Genomic DNA, 25236 nt, shown 5'->3' with positions numbered 1-25236 from the left:
CCCGTACAATAAAAGAAAGCTAATATAGGGAGGCTAATGTTTTTTCATTCCTACAACATTCAGGCCTATAGCATTAGACCTACTGCATTGCCGCTATTTCGAAACAGGATGGATGGGCGGGAACAAAGCACAGGCGGGACATACCTGAAAAGCCAAAGCTTTTACACCGCCAACCTGCAGTCTATCCATGCAGGAAGCATGCACGTAAGTAAGCCCTTTCTTTCACCTGCCACTGTGTTTGTTTATTGTCCCAGACTCCAGTAGCCTGTGTCATTGTTGTTTCTCGAACCAGCCTAGTCGGGTTCGACCAACGCTTTATTAAAGCCCCTCTTACACCCCACTCAAAGAACCCAAATTGACCATCCAGCAAGCGAATTAATTTCGTTCTGCATGAGCTCTCTTCTTCAGCTTTTTCGGAGTAAGTGAAGTTCGTCAAGCCTGGGGTGATATTTTTTGCCTTCCTGGGGTTGGGTTCCCAGGGGTAGTCCTTCCAATCGTTCAATCACACAATCTTCCTGATTATGTTCTTAATCCTTTGCCTGATTATGTTCTTAATCCATTTCAATATGCGTTGGGCCTCTAAGTTCCCAAATGGCACATGCGAATCGAACCAGTGATCAATGTAAGGTAAACAATAAATCCAGCCAACTATAGTTAGGGATTTAAATGGAGTTTAAGATCTTCTTACCATGGGAGGCCAGTGAAATGATGGAATCCGTCAATCAAAGCAATGGCACCATCTACAGGAGTATACCATCCTGTTCTCCTATAACCTCTGCACTCTAAAATGAGAACCCTGAGTCTTGCACATTTGTTGGATATTCTAAAACACGCCCACAATCACATTGCTCCATCTGTTCTTCATTTCACTGAGGTTTTCTGCCATTCCCCCACCAAGAGAAGCTCCACTTTGAAATTGAAAAAGGCGCTTGTGTTCTCCCGCTGAAAAATGCGAAAGCGAGAGTAGGATTGTAAGGTGGTATTTCATATGTTTGTTTGTGTTCATCTGAATGTGTGTGTTGAGTTTGTTGAATAGGAGGAAACATATATAAGCTAGCAGAAGCAGATCCAGTCTCCACCGGCAGAAAAGAAAGCAAGGGCATATACAACAGTCTAGCCAAATAAGCAACTTAAGATCCAGCATGATGGGCATCAGAGGCATCATAAGTAGAGGTATCTTCGGATAATCATCAGAGGCATCATAAGTAGAGGTAGTAGCAGATAATCATCTGCATACACTGGTAGCTATTTCTGCATCAGCTTAAGATCGAGCAGCATGAGAATTAGAGGCATCATAAGCAGAGGTACCAACAGATAATGATCTGCATAACTTGGTAGCTATTTATACATAATCTATTGCTGTAGTTGGTTGTTGTTGCATGCTCGCCACTCTCACCACAACAGACTACCATAAATCATGCATTCTCACCACACGCATTTTCATGCAGGCCACTTGTTTGAAATAAGACAACAATACATCAATATATCATTTGTCTGCAATAGTGAACGTTATCCTAAACATTAAGTTAACATGGTGCTTGTCGTGGGTTTCTGATCGTGATCAAAAACAAAAAAAACAATATAGCGTAATGATTTTTCCTCCCCGCCTTGGGAAGAGGCCAAATAAGAGGCCAAATAAGAGGATACATCACTATATGGCTCAAAAATTTGATTATATCAGAATGACATGGACTAATAAACAACTCAAACAATAGCAATCACCTCATTTCCGATTACTATAGTCCCATGCCATTGCCAGATGGCAGGGACTAATAAAACTTATGCATTACCTGAATAATAAGGGAGTTTTTCAAAAATAATCAGTAAAATTTTTAAAAATAAAGCTAGAAAAAAGAAAGTTGATATGTCTAATATTTGTAATTTATATTAAAAAAATATATATAGTTTAGGTTTGTTGGTTATGGGTTGGTGTCACCCCATGTTTGGGTTTTTGCACAGGTTCGCTTCGGTGATCAATATTCTATCATATTTTTTCATGAAGGGGTTTTTAAATTATGGTAAATAGATTCAATAGATAAGAGGGGTGGGTGGATGGTTAGCTAGTAGTGTTATAGCTATTAAGGTGTATATAAAGGGGTATTTGGTAAAAAATAGAGATATATCCTGAAAATAGGATTTATTTTTATTAGAAAAAAATATTGAGAGGGGTTCATCAAAAGGATTTTGGTAAGTTTTTATCAATATTTTGTGAGATTATAGGTATTCTTTAATTTCTCATGAATGTTATGACAAAGATTGTCTAAGTAGATACCCTATGGGTTTTTTCTAGGTTTCATAATAATAAGGTGTTCAATAATATAATAAGTTAAAATACAATTTAAGTTTTTTTCAATTAGAAAACTTATGAAAATAAAAATAAAAAAAACATACAATGAAAGCAAAACCATACAAATTATTTTAAAAATGTTGTTGGGGGGGGGGGGGGTGGTCGTTGGTGGCGGGTGGGGTGAATCCCACTTATAGAAGCTTTATTAACCCAAATTCACAATTTGTACATATATACATATTTACAGAAACGTGATTGAAAACATAGGCAGCGGAGCGGGGGAGGGGGTGGGGTGAATCCCACTTATAGAAGCTTTATTAACCCAAATTCACAATTTGCACATATATACATATTTAAAAAAACGTGATTGAAACCATAGGCTGCGGAGCAGTGGAGCGAAATAGGTTACATATGCTGCGGAGCAGTGGAGCGAAATAGGTTACATATGCTGCGGAGCAACGAATCATGCAGTGAGGGTCGAACCTAGGTGGGGAGGCTATAAGCGGTCGTCCCTAACCACACGGGATAAAGGACCATGTGAAAACAACAATGCATAAATAAATTATGAATAAACAACAATGCATGAATAAATTATGATACACAAACCATACAATAATACACAAAACAAATGATCTTTTGAGGGAAGGAGTCAGAGAGAGAGAGAAAGAAATCAAGGGAGAGGGAGGAAGGTTTTGAGAAAGGGTGGTGGGGTAAGGGGGAGAGAGTAGGAAAGTGAGAGAGAGAGAGTGATATGGGGCTTTAGGAAAATTGTGGAAAATGAAATGGCAATATCATGATGTTTTGAAATAGGATCCTATCTACAAAGCCCAGGCAATATTGATTAGGTGTATTATATGAGGATAAGAGCTTGTGGTTTTGGCATGAGTTGTGGATTTAATAATTCATATAAAATTAGTAATTGCAAATATAAAAGTAGTATTTGCAAGAAACAAAGATGAGTGTATTGAGAATCCAAGTGAGCTTAAATGTCAACATTTCTTAAAGACAAAGAACTTGAAAAATCTAATACTACATGCAAATACCATCACCCAAAATACTAGGTTGGAACAACACATTAGCCTCAAATGAATGTTTTTCCCTTCCTATTGTGCCAAAATGAGAAGAAATATACTCACTATGTGAAAATAAGACATTTCAAGTTTGTCGTTTCTTGTGAGTTTCAATGTTAAAAACTAATAGGGTCATTACTTACAATTTCTAGGTCTCAATTTTATACAATCAAACCTTCTCCATCAACACACTAATTTTCAAAAATATGTGGCAGGGATAAAAAAATGGGCCAATTTAATGATGACTCTAATGACCAATCCTTATTTGTATAGCCATTTTTTCATGTATCTTTGGTGCTTTCCCAATGAATTGTTTTCACTTCTAGCTAGAACTCTTTTCTTACACAACTAGGTTCCATAACATCTCATGACGTGGGGAAAATTACATGGAATTAGTTTTCTTCTATCATCTTCGGTACCTAATATATAGAGGGAACCTTTGCATGTAGGTGACACTGGTTTAAAGAATCCTACAAATACTGCAATGATAATTAATGATTAAATCCATAACCAAAACCATAAACTCTTATTCTCATCTAATACACACAATTGAAAATGCTTAACCTCTCTAGATGGGAACCTCTTTCAAAAACATCTTCATGTTTCAAGTTCATTCTTTGTATTTCCTCCTTAAGCCCCATATCCAAGATGGAGAGACAGTGAGAGAGAGTATGGAAGTTTAACTATTTGGTACATTGTGCTAGATTTTAGAGTTGGTTATGATATTTTGGTATCTTCCATTCATAAAATAATAATATTCTTCATGGGGTATGTCTAATATGACACCTGACTAGTTATTGAAATTAAAAAACAAAATAAACTAAATATGACATTAAAAATACAAAAAAGAAGAATAAGTAAGCACATAAAGACACCTACTTGGAAGACATGTACTCACTATGTGCAAATAGGGTCGTACAAGTTTTTTTTCTTTTACATTTTGACTCCCAAAACTGATAGGACCATTACTTGCAATTTCTAGGTCTCAATTATATACAGTTGGGCCTTCTGCATCAATACCTAGTTGTCGACGATATGTAGGATGAATAAAAAGATGGGCCAACTTTAATGACGCCACAAATGATCAATAATTATTTGTATGGCCATTTTTTTCATGTATCTTTGGTGCTTTCCCTAGGGATCATTTTCACTCCTAGCTAGAACTCTTTTCTTACAAAACTAGGTTCCATAACATATCATGATGTGGGGAAAAATTACATGGAATTTGATGTAGGAGCATCCAGCTGAGGGCACCATGACCAAGTGTTTGGTCTCAGTCAAGGAGAACAGGTTCATTATCATTTGGTTCCATTTACTGATCAACACAGTATTTAGAAACTTGTTTTTTTTTTTATTTAGTTATTATTTAAGTAGTAATTAGGAACAACACAATTAGATGAAGGTGGTTATAGCCACACTGTTTGTTTTCTTTTATTTATTTTACAACTGTCTTTCATATAGAAAAAAACAAAAAGAAGATAATATATGTTCCACGGGGCAAGAAAACCGGAAATAGTTATCAACCGTGTAACTACAGATGTAACTGCGAGCAGTTGGGAGAACTGTCTCGAAAACAATACAAAAGAAAATGAAAACAATACAAAAGAAAATGTAACACATTTTGAAAGGGTTTGAGATACCAGCACAGAAAGATGATACAGAAATAGAAAATTTTCAAAACCTGAGCATTTGAATCCATCTGTATAAATAGTCTGTGATTTTTTTTCTTTCTCTTTCTTCTAACTACTATTTGTAACAATTAGAAAAAGGTTGTACATTTCTTTATTACCAGAAGTCCTTCCAAACAAGCAGAGATACGAATTCAGAATTCGAAATGACAAAATAATAGACCCAGCGTTGTCGAAAAAGCCAACTACGTGGTTCCAACAACAATAGAAAATTTCAGATGTACAAGTGAAAGCAACAGTTATAGAAATCGGCCAACAAACGAAGTCATCGAAGAATGTATACACGACAAAGGTAACCATGAGCATATAAAAAAAAATCTTTTCTTTTCTATTTATAGGAAAACTGAGCTAACACTGGCATACCAAAGTTAAAATTGAAAAGTGCTTGAGACACACAACAGCAAGGCCGAATAGTTTCTCTCTTCAGAAAAAGTAAACAACGAAGTTAGGGTTTGAAACCCTGAACTGCTACAACGTTGACAAAGAAGGAGAAATTATATACAACTTGGCCCAAAGGCCATTTGACATCAAACAACAGACGGAAGCAACAAAGTCTCAGTTCCTAACCCAACAACCAACTATACCAGAAAAGGAACCGATGTGGAAACCCTCAAACAAAAATACTGTAACAGGGAGCGACCCTACCGATTTCGTTTGGGAGGAAATCCAAGTAGCGGTCCAACCAGGAGCTGTCCCCAACCTGCAAAGAGACAACATAAGTTTATTAGAGTTGGCATTCTAAAGACTAAGGAACCGAACGCCGAACAGTGAGGAAGAAAAAACCACAGATGAATTTACCAGGAGGTTAAACAACGCCAGATGAACGAACTCGCATTTGGGTTGCAGCCACAAGAGGGAGCCCTGCTGCAAGGAGCAGCTACCATTAATACTTAAGTAGAGCCGGGTAAATCAACTATAGTATGGAAGGAAAAAATCACCTTGCCAGAGCCGAAGGAAGTCGAAGAAAGGGTCCATTGTGACCACAACCTGCAATCATAAAAAAAAAATTCAACAGGTCAACTAGAGAAATAACCACACAAAAGAACCAGAAATACATCTGAAGAATCCCAACAGAGTGAGACAAAACAAGAGTAGAAAGAGTTGTGACTACAAAGAAGAGTAAAGGCCAGAGGAATAGAGTAAACCCTCTCATGAAGTCAATGAAGCCACCAGCATAGTAACCAGGAAAAATCGACTGGGTAGCAGAAGAGGAAGAGCAGGTGGAGTTGTCCAGCCACTAGAGAAAGGAGTCCATAACCGGGTGCGGCGGAGCACCAGTTGTAAGCTCGTTACAGTCACAGGCAGTATCAACGAAAAGATTCCTCACCACGAACCAAGAGGAAAATGTGTTAAAGTGAAGTGTATGTGAGGGTTAGGGTTTGGCTAAAGAGCGGGAAGGAGAACCCAAAGGCAAGAACAATTATCCTCTCACCCACTAGTGTATGAGCAATAAATTCTATCATCAATACAAATACCGAAAATATCTGCGTGAATCAGCTAAAGTACCATTAATTGTAATTATGTTGACTTGAACTTTAAGATAAGCATTGGTTAATTAACACTAATCCGCTAGCAAAGGGTTGGTACCATCATATTGTGGTATCAGAGCAGGTTTTGGAGGTTTCTTGGAAAAATGGAAGTTGGAAGACGAGGATGTGGAAGAGGTGCTAGGAGAGTGGCAGAGGAAGGATTGCGGGAGGAGATTAGGATCCTCACTGCCCATTTGGAGGCAGCTGAATCAGGAAGGAGAAGGGATCCAGAGGTAGGAGATGACAACAAAGAAGAAGCTATAGTTGCAACAGATGGATCGGATGAGGAAGGATCGAAAATTAAATTATTGAGGTTGGTCCTATCGGCTAGCAGCAAGCCTAAGCTAGAAATTCCAAATTACGATGGTAGCTTGTCCACAGAAGTTCTGTTGGACTGGATCAGCGAATTGGACAAATATTTCAAATGTGAAGAGGTTCGTGAAGATCGGAGAGTTAAGTTTGCTGCAACCAAGCTGAAAGGACACGCAACCTTGTGGTGGGACAGTGTCCAAGCGAAAAGAAGAGGGATGAATAAATTGCCAATAGGGAAATGGCCAAGAATGGTGGCCAAGATGAAAGGCGGATTTTTGCCCAAAGATTACCAGATTGGATTGCATTGACAAGTGCAGAATCTATGGCAAAAAGGGATGACCGTGAGAGAATATACTAAATAATTCTACCAGGTAAATTTAAGAGTTGGTTACACAGAAGACACCTTGGAAAAAACAGCGAGGTATGTAAATGGTCTGAGAATGGAAATATTAGATGAGATAAGCATTCTTTCCCAAAAAAATATAGAGGAAGCCTACAAGATTGCCATTAAGGCAGAGGAGAAGATCACCAGAAAATAGAATGCTAGGAGAGGATGGGGAACCAGCAGAGGAAGAGGACAATCCTATGGCAGAGGACGAACTGCCAATAATAGTGAAGAGGGCAGCAGTTCCAAGACTTCAAGGACAATAGAAAAAGGAGACATCACTAGAGGCGGAAGGCCATATCAGAGAGGAAGAGGAAACGACCGAGGCAGAGGAGCTGCCTATCAGTGTTACAGGTGCCACAAGTGGGGGCATAGGTCTTTCGAGTGTCCTGAAGCAGAACAAGATGATCAAAGAGGAGCGTATGTTGCACAACTAGAGGAAGCAGAGGCACCACCCCAGGAAGCAGAAAATGTGCCGAAAATAGGGGAAGCCTTAGTTTGAACAAAGTGCTATTAAAACTAGCCAAGGAGATAGCTAAACAAACTCAAAGGAAGGCATTATTTCGGACAATTTGTAAGTCGCACAAAAAATGCCACAAGTTGATTATCGACAGTGGGAGCACGAATAATCTGGTTGCCATAAAGATGGTAGAGAAGTTGGGTTTGAAGCGACTGAAGCACCCCACTCCCTACAAGGTATCGTGGTTGCAGAAAGGCCATCAGCTATTGGTTGACGAATAGTGTGAAGTTGAGTTCCATATTGGTAGGTATAAGGACAAGGTTGTTTGTGATATTATGCCAATGGACGTATGTCATATACTACTAGGAAGGCCATGACAGTATGACCGGAAGGTAGTGCATGATGGGAAGACAAACTGTTACAAGTTTGTCAAAGATGGGATTAAGCACACACTTGTGCCCGTCAAGGAGGAGGAAGCAGCAGAAACAAGCGGGACGAAAGTGTTACTAATGGGTGGAAAACAATTTTTGAAACAGATTGAAGATAGTGAAGTGAACTATGCTGTTGTGAGAAGGGAAAAAACAGTTTTGTTGCACACAGAAATGTCTAATTTACCTGTAGAAATTCAAAAAATGTTGCAGGAATTCTGTTAGGGTCCCACCCTAACCCTCTTATTTCTGTAATGGGATCGATTCATAGTCAGAGTCAATAAAGCCCATATTAATAATTGTAAGTGGTTAACCCACAATTAATGACGGGACCACAGTTAGTTGCAAATGGGCCGTAGTATTAGATAGATGGTATTAATAAAACCCATGGTATTGATCTGTGGTATTGCATGTATGAGTCATATATAAAGGATAGAGACTCCCTGCGAGGAGCATTGTGTCTTATTCTGTGTCGAGCTCTGCTCTATTGGAGGTTGCCCCCTCGAAGAGGCTAGTGAACATTGCTTTCTGATTAATAAAATATTTGCTGTTGTCTCTCATTATTATATGTTCTGGGTATATTTCTTTGCATATTCTGTATTTGGGTATCTTTTTGCAGGTTAAGAGCATAACAAGTGGTATTAGAGTACTTTCCATGGCTAGTGGGATCTCCATTTCTTAGCAAAAATTTTTTTTTGGCTAGAGATGTGTTCCGGCGTCTTTAAACCACGGGATCTGTTGTTGAGCTCATAAACCTGCGGATTTGGGGAGGCATGCACGCAAGAAATACAAGAGGTGGTCACACTTGTTGGACTCCCTTGTAACCCCTATGGGTACCCCATCGAGTAGTAGCGCATTAGACAGAACTCCGTACGGACTGCCTTCCAAGTACCTTCTGGGTATATCGGAAGCCCCTTAGCTCCTCTGCAACCTCGCCATAGATAAACCTTCGGTCGTCTTGCTGCTATAGTGCACCGAGAACAGCACTCGGAGAGATTACTTGCCCGTACGATAAGGTAGTCGGGTTGTACGACTAAGGGTACGGTTGATCCTCCTTAGTTAGAGCCCTGAAACATTGGGTCGAGTACTACTGTCAGACCCTTATGTATATTGCGATCTGTAGCACCTGACACTCCTCGAGACCATAGTTCCCTTTTCTATCTAGGGATCACGCATCATCTCTTCCAGATCAGCGCGCAAAGAGGTGCAGCAGCAGCAAACATTAGTCTCGTAGTTCCAGACCAGCCATTCTGATCTATTAGATCCATCAGATCCGTAGCAGTAGTCTGTTCCACCGCCCAGAGATATCTAATCTGCCATTCAGATCTCTCAGATCCACCAGATTTGAGTAGTTGTGTGGGGTTCCTATACCGAGGTATAATTTTGCAGGACTTTTGGCAGCATTGACATTTTGAGGATTCAGCGACTGCAATATTCATAAAGAAGGAGTACGACGAGCAGATTAGATATCTTTGGTACCATTCAATTCTTAGTGCAAATTTTTTTTTTAGGCGGTCCCAATTTTCAAGAACATCAGGTCGGTGCATGGTAGAAACTAGAGCTCAAGTTATGGCCAATGAAAGGATGGACAAACTTGAAGAATCCTTGCAATCCCTCCGAATCCAGCTTGACCAACTAAATAGCATGATCCCGAGCATAATCCAGAAGGGCAAGGAGGAAGCCCACGAGGAGGCGTATAATGGAAATGGACACAGTGAGGGTGAGTCTAGCCACTCTCCTCACATCTGGCGCAACCACCAACAATCTCGTCAGCGACCCCCCAAGTTGGATATGCATAAATTTGACGATTCTCACCTGGTAGCATGGATAGCACAAATGGAGCAGTATTTCAATCTGAATAACATCTTAGATGATGAGACTCAGCTTATGGTGGGGAGCATGTACTTGGACAATGAAAGGTGGCAATGGTGGGAATGGCATCAACGTTGCAATGGACCTTTTCGGGCTTGGACCAAATTCAAAAAAGCTCTTTCAGACGGCTTTGACCAGGAATCTTCCTTTTTGGGTCGTCTTACTAAGCTCCGACAGACTGGCACAGTGGATGAATATATTACAACCTTTGAAGCCTTAGCCTTCCGTACTTGGGGTCTCTCAGATGTGTTTTACACAGAATGTTTTATTAGCAGTCTTAAAGAAGCCATAAAAGCCCAAGTCCTACTGCACCACCCTCCCACATGGACGGAGGCTTGCAAGGTAGCTCGTAATGTGGAACGTGCATTAGCAGCCTAGTATAGTCGCCCAACTTTCTCCGCTAAAGGTCACCCCCCACAGGCTCCCAACACAACTCAAACACTTAAGGTCCAAAAGGTGTCACCTGTAGAAATGGCCGAAAGAAGAAAGCAAGGATTATGTTACTACTGTGATGAAAAATACTCCCCAAGTCATAAATGTAAGGAGCCAAAAAGTTTTCAAATTGATGCCACTGACTACTACTCATCAGAGGAAGATCCACCACTTGAGGAACATGAGGCGCTAGAAGAGGACAACCAAAAGGACAATATCTCTGATGAACCAGTTATTTCGTTGCATGCTTTGGCAGGGATTTCTTCACCGTAAACTCTCAAAATCAGAGGTTTTATTAAACATCGCACAGTAGTAGTCTTGATTGATAGTGGAAGTGCACATAATTTCGTCCATCAAAAAGTCGCGGAAGCAGTGCATTGTTTTGTACAAGCAGTTTCTAACTTCCAAGTCCAAATTGCGGATGGGGGCACAATGAAATGTGAAGGCCGCTGTGAAAATGTCAAACTTCAAATGGGGGATTATCAGTTGAAAACCCACATGTTTGCCATACACATGGGAGGATGCGACATTGTCCTTGGCGCTGAATGGCTCCGCACTCTTGGGCCAATCACAATGGATTTGGAGTTATATATGAGTTTTAAGCAGAACAACTCCACACATACCCTCTGTGGACTCCAGGTGGGAGCTCCCTCTATCATCAGCTCGCATAGGATGGAAAAATTGCTTAAAAAGGGCCATCATGGAGTTATAGCTCAATTTAATGCCATCCAAGCAGTCGAAACCAAGTCTCTGCCGATTCATCCTGAGATGCAACAGATTTTAAATAACCATCTGCCGGTCTTTGATAAGCCTCATGAGCTTCCACCCTCGAGAGGGGAACATGATCATAGCATTACCTTGGTTCCAGGGGCCCAACCCCCAAATGTGCGCCCATACAGATATCCATTCACCCAAAAGAATGAAATAGAAAAAATAATCAAGGAACTTTTGGAAGCAAGTGTCATTCGTCCCAGCATTAGTCCTTATTCATCACCGATGGTCATGGTGCTCAAGAAAGATGGGGAGTGGCGGATGTGTCCAAACTTCAGGGCCCTCAATAAGCTGACAGTCAAAGATAAATTTCCCATTCCGGTGGTTGACGATTTGCTGGATGAACTCAATGGGGCTCAATTCTTCACTAAGCTGGATCTTCGCTCGGGCTACCACCAAATTCGCATGAAGGAAGTCGACATTCCAAAGACTGCTTTTAGAACTCATGAAGGCCATTATGAATTACTGGTCATGCCATTCGGTCTTTGTAATGCCCCCTCTACTTTTCAGAGCCTTATGAACCACATTCTCAAACCATATCTTAGGAAATTTGTCCTTGTCTTCTTTGATGACATCCTCATCTATAATTGCACTTGGGCTGCACATCTTCAGCATGTAGATCTCCTCTTGCAACTGCTCAACAAGCTTAAATTATTTTTCAAGATGTCCAAGTGTTCGTTTGGCACGGAAGAAGTTGAGTATTTGGGCCACATTGTGGGGCGTGAAGGTGTCAAGGTGGACCCCAAAAAGATCCAGGCAATGCAGGATTGGCCTCAACCTAAGACCTTGAAGAGCTTGAGAGGATTTTTGGGTCTCACAGGCTATTATCGTAAATTTTTCCGCAACTATGGTCACATAGCGAAGCCCCTCAATCAACTCCTGAAGAAAAATTCATTCTTCTGGAATGAGGAAGCACAACAGGCATTTATAGCTCTCAAAAATGCCATGTGTTCAACTCCAGTATTAGCACTACCTGACTTCACCAAATCTTTTGTCATTGAATGTGATGCTTCGGGTACAGGTATTGGGGCGGTCTTAATGCAGGAAGGGCGACGTTTGGCCTTCACAAGCCAACAACTAAGTGGGAAGAATCTGGGCCAATCTACCTACGAGAAGGAAATGATGGCCATATTACATGTAGTGGAGACCTGACGACCTTACTTATTGGGGCGACGTTTCCAAATCCACACAGATCATCACAATCTTAAATATTTTTTGGAGAAATGCCTATCCTCCCCAAAACAAAATAAATGGCTCGCCAAAATGCTGGGATATGATTATGAGATCATTTACAAGAAAGGGAAAGACAATAGTGTAGCAAATGCATTATCTTGCCAATTTGAGGAGGAAAGTACTATGCTAGCAATTTCCCTCCCCATTCTAGAATGGATTGAAGAGGCTCGAAGGGAATGGTTTTCAAATCCCGGGCTCTCCCAACTCATTTCTCAATTGCAGGTAGATCCAAATTCCACCAAGGGCTACTCGTGGCAGGATGAGATTCTTCGCTACAAGGACAGAGTCGTAATAGCACCAACATCCACCCTCAAAAGTCGCATTTTGGCAGAATTGCACTCATCCCCCATTGCAGGACATTCAGGCTTTCAGAAGACGTATGCTCGCACCAGAAGATCATTTTTTTGGACAGGCATGAAAAAGGAAATCCTTACTTTCGTAGCAGAATTCGATGTCTGTCAATGCCATAAAGGGCAGACCGTCAACACACCAAGCACATTACAACCGTTGCCCATCCCAACATCAATTTGGATGGAGGTTTCTATGGATTTCATTACAAGTCTTCCAAAGTCAGGAAAAAAGTCAGTCATCATGGTGGTGGTGGACAGAATTTAGAAGTATGCTCATTTCTGCGCCCTACCCTACCTATTTACACCAACCTTGGTCGCTCAATCTTTCATGGATCAGATCTTCAAATTGCATGGCATGCCCACTTCTATTGTGTCTGATCGCGACCCGATCTTCACCAGTAATTTTTGGCAGAAACTCTTCAGGATACAAGGCACTCAACTAAAACTCAGTACTTCCTATCATCCGCAAACGGATGGTCAAACTGAAGTAGTCAACAAATGTCTAGAAACCTACCTTAGGTGTTTCACTTTAGAAAAGCAACATCTTTGGGTACAGTGGTTACCTCTAGTGGAATGGTGGTATAACACCAACTATCATGCCACCACCAAAATGACTCCCTATGAAGCAGTATATGGTCAACTCCCTCCTTCCCCTACTTCTTATATCAAGGGGTGCTCAAAAGTACAAGCAGTGGATCAACTCCTACAACACCGCGCAACCATGCTCGCCCATCTTAGAGAGAATCTTCATCAAGCTCAAAACCGCATGAAGCAACAGGTAGACCAACATCGCTCAGAGCGCCAATTTCAAGAAGGGGATCAGGTCTTTTTGAGGCTGCAACCATATAAGCAAACATCACTCAAAGACAAGGGTTGTCAGAAACTATCCCCAAAATTCTACGGACCATATCAAGTACTTCAGCACATTGGAGAAGTGGCTTACAAGTTGGCTTTGCCACCTACTGCAAAAATCCATCCAGTTTTCCATGTCTCATGCCTCAAGAAAGTGATTGGGAACAATTGCAGAATTCAAACCAGTCTACCTGAATTGGATGAAGAAAGGTCAATCCGGCTCCAACCTGAACAGGTCCTAGACACACGAGATAGGCACCTGCGGGGCCACATGATTAGGGAAGTCCTCGTCAAGTGGAAAGACACCTCTCCGGAAGATGCAACTTGGGAACCAGCCACTATTCTTTAGCAGTTTCCGCAGCTTCAGCCTTGAGGACAAGACTAGTCTTAAGGGGGACGGCATGTTAGGGTCCCACCCTAACCCCCTTATTTATGTAATGGGATCGAGTCATAGTCAAGAGTCAATAAAGCCCATATTAATAATTGTAAGTGGTTAACCCGCAATTAATGACGGGACCACAGTTAGTTGCAAATGGGCCGTAGTATGAGATAGATGGTATTAATAAAACCCATGGTATTGATCCATGGTATTGCATGTATGAGTCATATATAAAGGATAGAGACTCCCTGCGAGGAGGATCGTGTCTTATTCTGTGTTGAGCTTTGCTCTATTTGAGGTTGCCCCCTCGAAGAGGCCAGTGAACATTGCTTTCTGAATAATAAAATATTTTCTGTTGTCTCTCATTATTCTATGTTCTGGGTATCTTTCTTCACATATTCTGTTTTGGGTATCTTTTTACAGGTTAAGAGCATAACAAATTCAGCGATATTGTAGTGGACAATTTACTAGATAAATTGCCTCCTAAGAGAAGTATCAATCATCACATTGACTTTATACCTGGAGCAAGTCTACTGAACAAGGCAGCATACTGGATGAGCCCCAAAGATAATGAGGAAATTAGAAAACAGGTGCAGGAATTACTGGATAAAGGGCTGATAAGGGAGAGTTTGAGCCCCTGCGCAGTTCCAACAGTTCTCGCTCCCAAGAAAGGAGGAGAATGGCGAATGTGCACGGATTCAAGGGCCATCAATAAGATTACCATCAGGTACAAATTTCCACTGCCACGGATGGACGATATGATGGACTACCTGAGCGGGGCAGCATACTTCTCAAAGATTGATCTGAAGAGTGGTTATCATCAGATTCGAATCAGGGAAGGGGATGAGTGGAAGACAGCCTTCAAGACCAATGAAGGGTTGTATGAGTGGCTAGTAATGCCATTCGGATTAAGTAATGCCCCTAGTACCTTTATACGACTGATGAAAAAAATGGTGAAAGAGTTCATTGGAAACTTTGTGATAGTGTATCTTGATCATATATTAATTTTCAGCAAGACTAAGGAGGAATACTTTCGACATGTTTGAAGTGTGATGGAGAAATTGCAGCAGAATAAGCTACTGATAAATCTAAAAAAATGTACTTTTCTTCAAAGAGAACTGGTTTATCTGGGTTTTGTGATTGCAGAGAACGAGTTGAAGATGGACCTAGAGAAGATTGCAACAATCATTAACTGGCCATCCCCAAAAAGTCTGTTTGAGGTACGTAGTTTTCATGGGTTGGCAAGTTTTTATAGCAAATTTATAAGGAATTTCAGTGAGATCTACGCACCTATGTTGGATACTATAAAAAAGGCAAGTCAGCCTTTCCATTGGACCGAGGTAGAAAGAAAATCTTTTAGCTACTGAAGAAGAAGATTACAAAAAGACCAATCTTGAGATTTCCAGATTTTAACAAGCTTTTCCAGGTTCACTGTGATGCCAGTGGTACAATAGTTGGGGCTGTACTTAGCCAGGAAGACAAACCTGTTGCATTTTTCAGCGAGAAGTTGAATGAGAGCAGGCAGAAGTATTCATCTTATGACAAATAATTTTATGTTGTCGTCCAAGCACTGAAGCATTGGAGATACTATCTGCTGGGGAGTGAGTTTATTTTATTTTCTGATAACTCTGCACTGCAATACATGATGCAACAGCATAAGCTGAATCACAAGGATGCTAAGTGGGTCGAATATTTATAGAGTTCCACTTTTGTGTTGAAACACATTAGTGGGCAGGCCAACAAGCTGGCAGATGCGTTGAGCAGAAAAGCTTTGCTATTGCAGGAGAGTACAATACAAGTGTTGGGCTTTGAGCATTTGAAAGACTTGTATCAAACCGACGTGGATTTCAAAGAGGCTTATGAAACTATCAAAATCCTTTGCTGAGAAACAACAGTCCATGGTTGGACTATAATTTATAGGAGAAGCTATTGTTTGAAGGGGGACAATTATGCATTCCCGATTGTTCGATGAGAGAGAATATCACTTGGGATATGCACAGTGGAGGTCTAGCCGGGAATTTCAACATAGACAAAACATTAGATCAACTTAGCCATTTTTATTATTGGCCAAGAATGCAAAGGGATGTGCAGATATTTGTAACTAGATGTAAAGTGTGTTAGTTGGCGAAAGGACACAGTCAGAATACGGGACTCTACACACCATTGCCTATTCTGAGTAGACCATGGAACTCAGCCAGTTTGGACTTTGTCTTGGGTCTGCCAGGGATGCAACAGGGTTATGATTCTGTGATGGTAGTAGTAGACCGGTTCTCAAAAATGGCACATTTCATCCCTTGTAAAAAAACCAGCGATGCCACTCACGTGGCCCACTTATTTTTCATAGAGATTGTCAGGCTACATGGCCTACCTAAGTCCATTATTTCTGACAGGGACATGAAATTTACAGGGCACTTCTGGCGCACCTTGTGGAAAAAGATGGACACATAATTAAGTTTCAGCTCTGCTTATCACCCGCAGACCGACAGGAAAACAGAGGTGGTAAACAGGAGCTTGGGGAACCTACTACGAAGTTTGGTCGGGGAAAATTCACGGATGTGGGATCGTGTACTTGCCCAGGTAGAGTTCGCTTACAACGACTCACCCAATCGCAGCACGAGGCATAGTCCTTTTCAGATCTTATATGGCATGCATCCTCGCGGAGTGCATGAGTTACGAGATCTAGGACAGTAGGAAAGATGGAGTGCTGATGGGGAAGATTTCGCCAAAGCAGTGAATGACATACACGAGCAAGTAAATATGAAGTTGCAGGACAATAGTCAAAAATACAAGCAGCGGGTGGATCTAAAACGACAAAAGGTACAATTTAATGTGGGGGATGAAGTCCTCGCACATTTGTGTAGAGAATGTTTTCCTAGGGGTGAATGCAACAAGTTGAAATATAAGAAGATTGACCCTTGTAAAATTTTGCGTAAATTTTCAGCAAATGCTTATGAATTAGAACTACCTCTAGGGATAGGCATATCGCCCATATTCAATGTGGCAAACTTGTTTCCATATACTGCCAGTCTTGAGGAAGACAGTACAACACGACCTACACGGGACATACAGGAAGGGAGTAAGACTTGGATGAGACAAATGCCTTCAGCTCAACCCCTTGAGATCGAGAGGATCATTGACACTCAGGTGGCCAGGCGAACTCGGCAGAAGGAATACCTGCAATATCTAGTGAAGTGGAAGAACTGTCCCATTGAGGATAGTTCATGGCTTTATGCCAGACAAATACCGTAGGCAGGCTATTCAGTCGAGAAGCTCATGGACTGGAGTCATGAATTTTTCTTACCCTAGGAGCCTGATGCAGGAGCATCTAGCTGACGGCACCATGATCGGGTGTTTGGTCTCAGTCAATTAGAACAGGTTCATTATCATTTGGTTCCATTTACTGATCAACACAGTATTTAGAAACTTGTTTTTTTTTTATTTAGTTATTAGTTAAGTTGTAATTAGGAACAACACAGTTAGATGAAGGTGGTACAACCACACTGTTTATTTTCTTTTATTTATTTTACAGTTGTCTTTCATTTAGAAAAAAAACAAAAAGAATATAATATATGTTCCACGGGGCAAGAAAACTCGAAATAGTTATCAACCGTGTAACTGCAGATATAACTGCGAGCAATTGGGAGAACTATCTCGAAAACAATACAAAAGCGAATGTAACACATTTTGAAAGGGTTCGAGATACCAACATAGAAAGACAATACAGAAATAGACAATTTTCAAAACCTGAGCATTTGAATCCATCTGTTATAAATAGTCTATGATTTATTTTCTTTCTCTTTCTTCTAACTACTATCTGTAACAATTAGAAAAAGGTTGTACATTTCTTTATTACCAGAAGTACTTACAAACAAGCAGAGATACAAATTCATAATTCGAATGACAAAATAATAGACCCAGCGTTGTCGGAGAAGCCAACTACGTGGTTCCAACAACAGTAGAAAATTTCAGATGTACGAGTGCAAGCAACAGTTATAGAAATCGGCCAACAAACGAAGTCATCGAAGAATGTATACATGACAGAGGTAACCATGAGCATTTAAAAAAAAACTTTTCTTTTCTATTTATAGGCAAACTAAGCTAACACTGGCATACCAAAGTTACAATTGAAAAGTTTTTGAGACCCACAACAACAAGGCCGAATAGTTTCTCTCTTCAGAAAAAGTAAACAACGAAGTTAGGATTTGAAACCCTGAACTGTTACAGCGTTGACAAAGAAGGAGAAATTATATACAACTAGGCCTGAAGGCCATTTGACATCAAACAACAGACGGAAGCAACAAAGTCTTAGTTCCTAATCCAACAACCAACTATACCAGAAAAGGGACCGACATGGAAACCCTCAAACAAAAATACTGTAACAGGGAGCGACCCTACCAATTTCGTTTGGGAGGAAATCCGAGTAGCGGTCCAACCAGGAGCTGTCCCCAACCTGCAAAGAGACAACAGAAGTTTATTAGCATTGGAATTCTAAAGATTAAGGAACCGAATGATGAATAGTGAGGAAGAAAAAACCACAAATGAATTTACCAGGAGGTTAGACAGCGTCGGATGAACGAACTCGCATTTGGGTCGCAGCCAGAAGAGGGAGCCTTGCTCGCAAGGAGCGGCTACCATTAATACTTAAGTAGAGTCGGGCAAATCAACTATAGCAGGGAAGGAAAAACTCACCTTTCCAAAGCCGAAGGAAGCTGAAGAAAGCATCCATTGTGACCACAACCTACAATCATAAAAAAAATTTCAACAAGTCAACCAGAGAAATAGCCACACAAAAGAACCAGAAATACATCTGAAGAATCCAACAGAGTGAGACAAAACAACAGTAGAAAGAGTTGTGACTACGAAGAAGAGTAAAGGCCAGAGGAACAGAGTAAACCCTCTCACGAAGTCAACGAAGCCACCAGCATAGTAACCAGGAAAAACCAACCGGGTAGCAGAAGAGGAAGAGCGGACGGAGTTGTCTAGCCACCAGAGAAAGAAGTTCATAATTGGGCGCGATAGAGCACCAGTTGCAAGCTCGTTATAGTCACAGGCAGTATCAATGGAAAGAGTCCTCGCCACAAGCTAAGAGGAAAATGTGTTAAAGTCAAGTGTATGTGAGGGTTAGGGTTTGGCCGAAGAGTAGGAAGGAGAACCCCGAGGCAAGAACAACTGTCCTCTCACCCACTAGTGTACGAGCAATAAATTCTATCATCAAAACAAACAACGAAAATATCCACGTGAATCAGCTAAAGTACTGTTAATTGTAATTACGTTGACCTGAACTTTAAGATAAGCATCGGTTAATTAACACTAATCCGCCAGCAAAGGGTTGGTCCCATCAGAATTTGTTTTTTTCTATTATCTTTGGTACCAAATAGATAAAGGGAACCCTTGCATGTAGGTGACATTGGATTAAAGAATCCCATAAATACTACAATTATAATATTTTTAAATAAATGATTAAATCCACAACTTATCCCAAAACCATAAACTCTTATTCTGATATAATACACACAATCAATATTGTGTAATATCTATAAATAGACCCTCTTTCAAAACAATCATCATATTGCAAGTTCATTCTTTGCATTACTTCCTTAAGCCCAATATCTAAGAGAGAGGGAGGGAGAGTGAGAGATAATATGGAAGTTTCACTACTTGGTATATCAAACCAAATTTTAGAGTAATTTATGATTAAAAAAAAAACCAACAAATAATCATATAAAAATATCTATTGAAATGGGATTTAAAACCAAATTACTATGACACCAATTTTCTTATTATATTTTTTTGGGAAAATATATATTCTATTAATTTGTGTAAAGTTAATATATATATATATATATATATATATATATATATATATATATATATAATTTATAGTTAATTTTTTTTTCAATTATTATTTATATAATACAAATTTACATATTATATATATATGAGAAATAACTATACAATATATTAATATTTAAAATTTTAATAATTATGATGAAATAACAATAAATAAGATTATGCTAAAATGTAACAAGTTATTAAAGGGTGTTACATTTATAGTAAAAAAAATATTTATATGTTAATTAGTTAGAATTAATAATATTAAATATAGTTAAATAAACCAACAAATATACTAAATTAAGGCTTATTAAAGGATCATAAAGGATATTTAATATTATAATAAGAAATACACAATATTGTCATTATTAATATTTATAACATTGAAACATCAATAACTATTTTGGAGAACAAATATATTTGAAATCATAACCATAGTATTAAAAACGTAAGCATTCTAACCATCTATCAAAAGACTACTAATATTTCATATTCATTTCCAGGTATACTTAATATTTCAATTAAGATATGTTAATATTCATCATAATCCACACAATTATATAGTGTCTAGGTTCATCATACTCAAAGATCAGAGGAGATAGGTTTGGGGATAGTGAATTTAGAACACTATTTTGTATGAATGATGTTAAACAATCAACACATTATCATATAAGACTTAGATTAACCATCAAATAAATATATGTTTATAGGTAGTATATTTATGTTATAATAAGTAAATTTATAGCAAACATTCATTGTAACAAAGGAATACAGCTAATGGTACTAATAAGAAATAAATGCTCAAAATCTAGTGAAGAGGTAGTAGTCCATATGCTTTCTTACCTCCTGGATTGGGTCTTATCAACTGTATAAGTCTTTTGTGAGAGTATACCCAACACTTTCAACATTGATCATATTTATAGGGATCACATCATCATATGCTAGCACAACCACATAATTTAAATAGATGGTGAATGTCGATATGCATCCATTTATGATAACATCAAAAAACTTACTTCATGATATGTCTCACATTGATAAGATTAAAAAAAACATAAAAACTAACTAAATTTTATTTTATTTTTAAATTATTATTGTTATAAAAATAATTAATATATGCGTTAAACATACACACATTTAAAAAAACATGTAACAAGAATTTTAACCATGAAGATTCACCCCCACTTTACTGTGAATATTCTTAACTTGTAAATAGGTTTTGTAATAATATCATGCTTAAAAACTATAAGTCATTTCATATGGTACTTATTCATATGACTTGTTCATATAACACTATTTAGTACTAAGAATACTTTGTTGAGATTAAATCTCTACCATTCACTTAATAGTTATTGAAAATTAAATTTGAAATTTGAAACCTATTCTAAAATAAACATTGAAATACAATTTATTAATAGCTAATTATTGTAGAAAAAATTACTATAATATAAAATATTTCACAATCAAATATTAAACAAATTATCCAAATAAATAATAAGATTATTAATTTTTTTTCACTTTTAAATTTTAAGATCATAACATCTTCACATTATATATATGTTTGATTAATTATTAAGATGGAGTGACCAAGTTTTCATAGGCGATGGTGAAGTTTCCAGCATGCACAGACTATGCAGCGTCCGGTCGAAACGCTGCGACTCTCAATCAGCAAGCAGCGCCACCGAGACCCACCCACCCTCTTGTTGTCTGTCTCGCAACCAGATCTGGAGTGGGGTTTGCCTACCCTCCCCGCTGGACATGGACTCGTGTAACCTCGCCTCTATAAGCGGAAAAGTCCAGATTTGGACCTGTAGACGCATACAATATTTTTGCCTCCAAGGACAACCTTGTCGCAGCTAATATAATGCAGATCGGCGATGCCATCAAGGGTAGGGCAGCCGAGAGAGTGAATCCAAAATCAAGAAGCGGGATGAGGGTTTGAAGGAACCTGATCTCAAGGATAAGGGAACTGTCTGCGCCGATTCGAGGGCTCCTCAAGATGGAAAGGAGCATATTACAGTGGATCTGTGCTCTAGGGACACCATCTACCTTATGGAACATGAAAATATTCAGGGGAAGCCAGATCTGATAAATTTCTGGAGCTTTCATAATCACCCTTGTGATCGAGTGCACATTGCAAATGCATGGACGCTGAAATGGAGGAAATCCCATCACTCAGGGAACAATGCAACAACATGTCTTCTAGAATGGTCAAGCAGCCCTCACAAAATCTAGATCGGGGGGCAGGCAACCCTCATGATACCCCTTTGCCCTGACTCTCAGGCCAAAATTGCCGAGGAACACCAGAACGATGAAGATCTAGGGTTCGGGAGCTGGACAAACTGGGAAACAAATCAGGGGAAAACTCAGTCGGTCTCAAACCCTAGAGAAGTGGATCTCATACAACTCTTCATTAAAGCACCGGAAGGTAGGCATTACTGCCTGAGGTTATGGAAGGGCATCAACATCCAGGATCTATGGGAAAAAATACAGAACCTACTAGGTATTCCAAAACAGGGGCACAATCTGATCTACAAGGGATGCAGCCTTCAGGACAACTACACCCTGCAGGACTACAACATAACCACAGATTTGACCATCATCATCAACCTCCATCTAAAAGGTGGATGCTCAGGAACCAACTCAAAGAATACAAGCTCCAAGAACACACTATCCTTCAAGGATGCTGTCAAGGGTAAAGGGAAAGCGCAAGCCAATCTTGTAACGGGCCCTGTACTTCCCGGGCCCTACATTGTTGAACAAAAAACTGAGAACCCTGCTCTCACCATTGCAATGCCTAAGATAAATGCTCTGTACTCAGATCTATACTCCCACTTAGTTATTTTTAGATTCAACAGGTATTGGCCTAGATCTGGTGATCTGCACCACTCGATCCATACTACCTAGACACAAAACAGTGAAATATTCTTATGCCCAAAGGGGTTTTTCATTGTAAGATTCAACATAGGGCAGGAAAAGGAATACATCCTTAATAAGGGACCATGGTTCTGGGGCAACACAGGGCTCTTTCTCACACCGTGGTTTCCAGATTTCGACGCCAATACAATGGTGGTATCGAAGATACCAGTCTGGGTCAGGCTACATAATCTTCCACTACACTTCTGGCGCCACAAGGTCTTAATCACTATTGGGAATACCTTGGGGAAATTCCTAAATCTTGATGAAGACAGACTCACAAAAGGAATCTTTAGTTTCGCTAGAATATGTGTGGAGATAGACCTCAGTCAGGGACTGCCAGAAAGCATAATATTGAACTTTAATAACACTCAGTGGACACAGTCCTTGGGCTACGAAAATATAGCATTCTAATGTTGTGGCTGTCTACAAACAGGCCACCTTCACAGTGCTTGCCCACATGCAAGAAACATCCCCAATCGGAACAAGCAGCAACAAAGGAAGCCTAAAGGATGGAAAAACACATAGCCATTGGATGAAGAAGAAGACACTGCAGACACGATAGAAAACAATGTAGGAAAGGATGAACAACAAGTCCAACTCAACACGCAAAAGTAAGAGGAAGCCCCCAGTAATCCAGTACAACAACATGATTCACAGACAACAGAAAAGGAAATAACTAGCACCAAGAGAATCCATGCATCACAAGGATCTGAGTTGGACAATGACTCTCCCATAATTGCAATAGAAAATCAGCTCTCCATTGTAACTACTACCCCCAACTCTGGGGGATGGCGAAAGGTGGAGAAAAAGAAAGGGAGAAAAGAATAGTCTTCTATTATATCATTTTTTATTTTTTTGGTTTCTGTGAAAACCGGAACAGTATCTATGCATATGCATCAACATCTACAAAATGTAATTTTGTCTTATGAATAAAATTACGACTTTTTGCACAAGAATTTTTTTTATTAAGACAGAGTTAATATAAAAATAAGAAATTAATTTATTAAATATTATATTAAAGAAATTATTTATTTATTTTTGTGATTAGACGAATTGGCAATGAGGTTGGTTTCATATTTTCTCACACAAGGTCGATTACTATCACTATCACTATAATCTATATGTGTCTATGTACAACCACTACCACTATAACTCTTAGATTCCTATGTATTATGTCTCACTCTCGTGACCACTAGCACTGTGTCCCCTAGGTTCCTACGTACTATACATTCATTTCTTACTTGCTAACATGGGTATAACCTCTTTCCTACACACTGATAAGTCAAGGGATTTAATGCTTCAATCTCTTGGTATATAACAGTTTATTTTCAAAGTACTTGCTAATTGAGGTGCCCTTAAATTTTATATTAAAGGAATATATTATAATATAAATTAGAATTAGAATTTATTAATTTAATAATATAATTAATAGTGTATGGAATGAAAAAAATGGAATAAAATAGAATATTACATTGTTAATTGATATAAAGAAGAAATTTAATAAAAAAAAATAAAAAAATATAAGCAATTTTATTATAATAATTAAAAAAAGTCTAAAATATAGTGGAGAATGATATAAAACCAAATACATTAAAAAATAAAATATAGTGGAGAATGATATAAAACCAAATACATTAAAAAATAATAAAAAAGAGATCGTATTCAATGCATAGTTATATGATATAAAACCAAATACATTAAAAAATAATAAAAAAGAGATCGTATTCAATGCATAGTTATATATGTTGTTGTTGGGTAAAATTGTGTAAGGCTTAACGTCATGAATTGTGTTGTTGAGTATAGATTCAAGGTTTGATAAGCATGTTTATGAATGTTTATTGAGTGGATAGAGGTATGTTGTGCGGCTTGAGTAGTGGGGTTGCATGTTAAAGAATGTTACTCATGGTATACATTGCTAGTCTTATGAATGGCAGAGTTGTTGTGACTTGTATCCAGTGATGTATTGAGGATAACCTTCCTTGTTGTGACTTGTATCCAGTGATGTATTGAGGATAACCTTCCTGATTTTATTCTAGAAAGAGATTGTTGGTTGAGGTATTTTGCAACTGATTGTTTTTATGATTGTAAAAGTAGTATTAATGAGTAGATTGTCTATTTCAAATGTTTTGTATTAAGTTAAAAAAGAGTTGGTCCATTGTGAAATATTTTAAGATGAGGTCCACAAGAGTCCAAGGCTTGGAGCCTTCAGTAAAGGAGTGGTGGATTCCTTCTGGTAGTAGTTGAAGAACTTGCTAAGGGAGTGGTAGCTTCCTTCTAGTGGTGGCTAGATAATTTGATTAGTGAGTGATGGCTTCCTTCCATTAATAGCTAGAGAAATTATTGGAGGTGGTCGCCTCTAGCAGGTAGGATCTTGCACATTGGTAATGGGCTAGTGTAAGATGTAAAAGATGAATTTTAATATTAATAAGAAAGAAGA

The sequence above is a fragment of the Pinus tabuliformis genome, chromosome 7 (genome assembly GCF_031772625.1).
Source record: "Pinus tabuliformis cultivar Carrire ecotype Pingquan chromosome 7, CPIR1, whole genome shotgun sequence".
Classification (NCBI taxonomy): Eukaryota; Viridiplantae; Streptophyta; class Pinopsida; order Pinales; family Pinaceae; genus Pinus; species Pinus tabuliformis.
The sequence above is the reverse complement of the archived record's forward strand: the minus strand, read 5'-3'. Positions refer to the sequence as shown.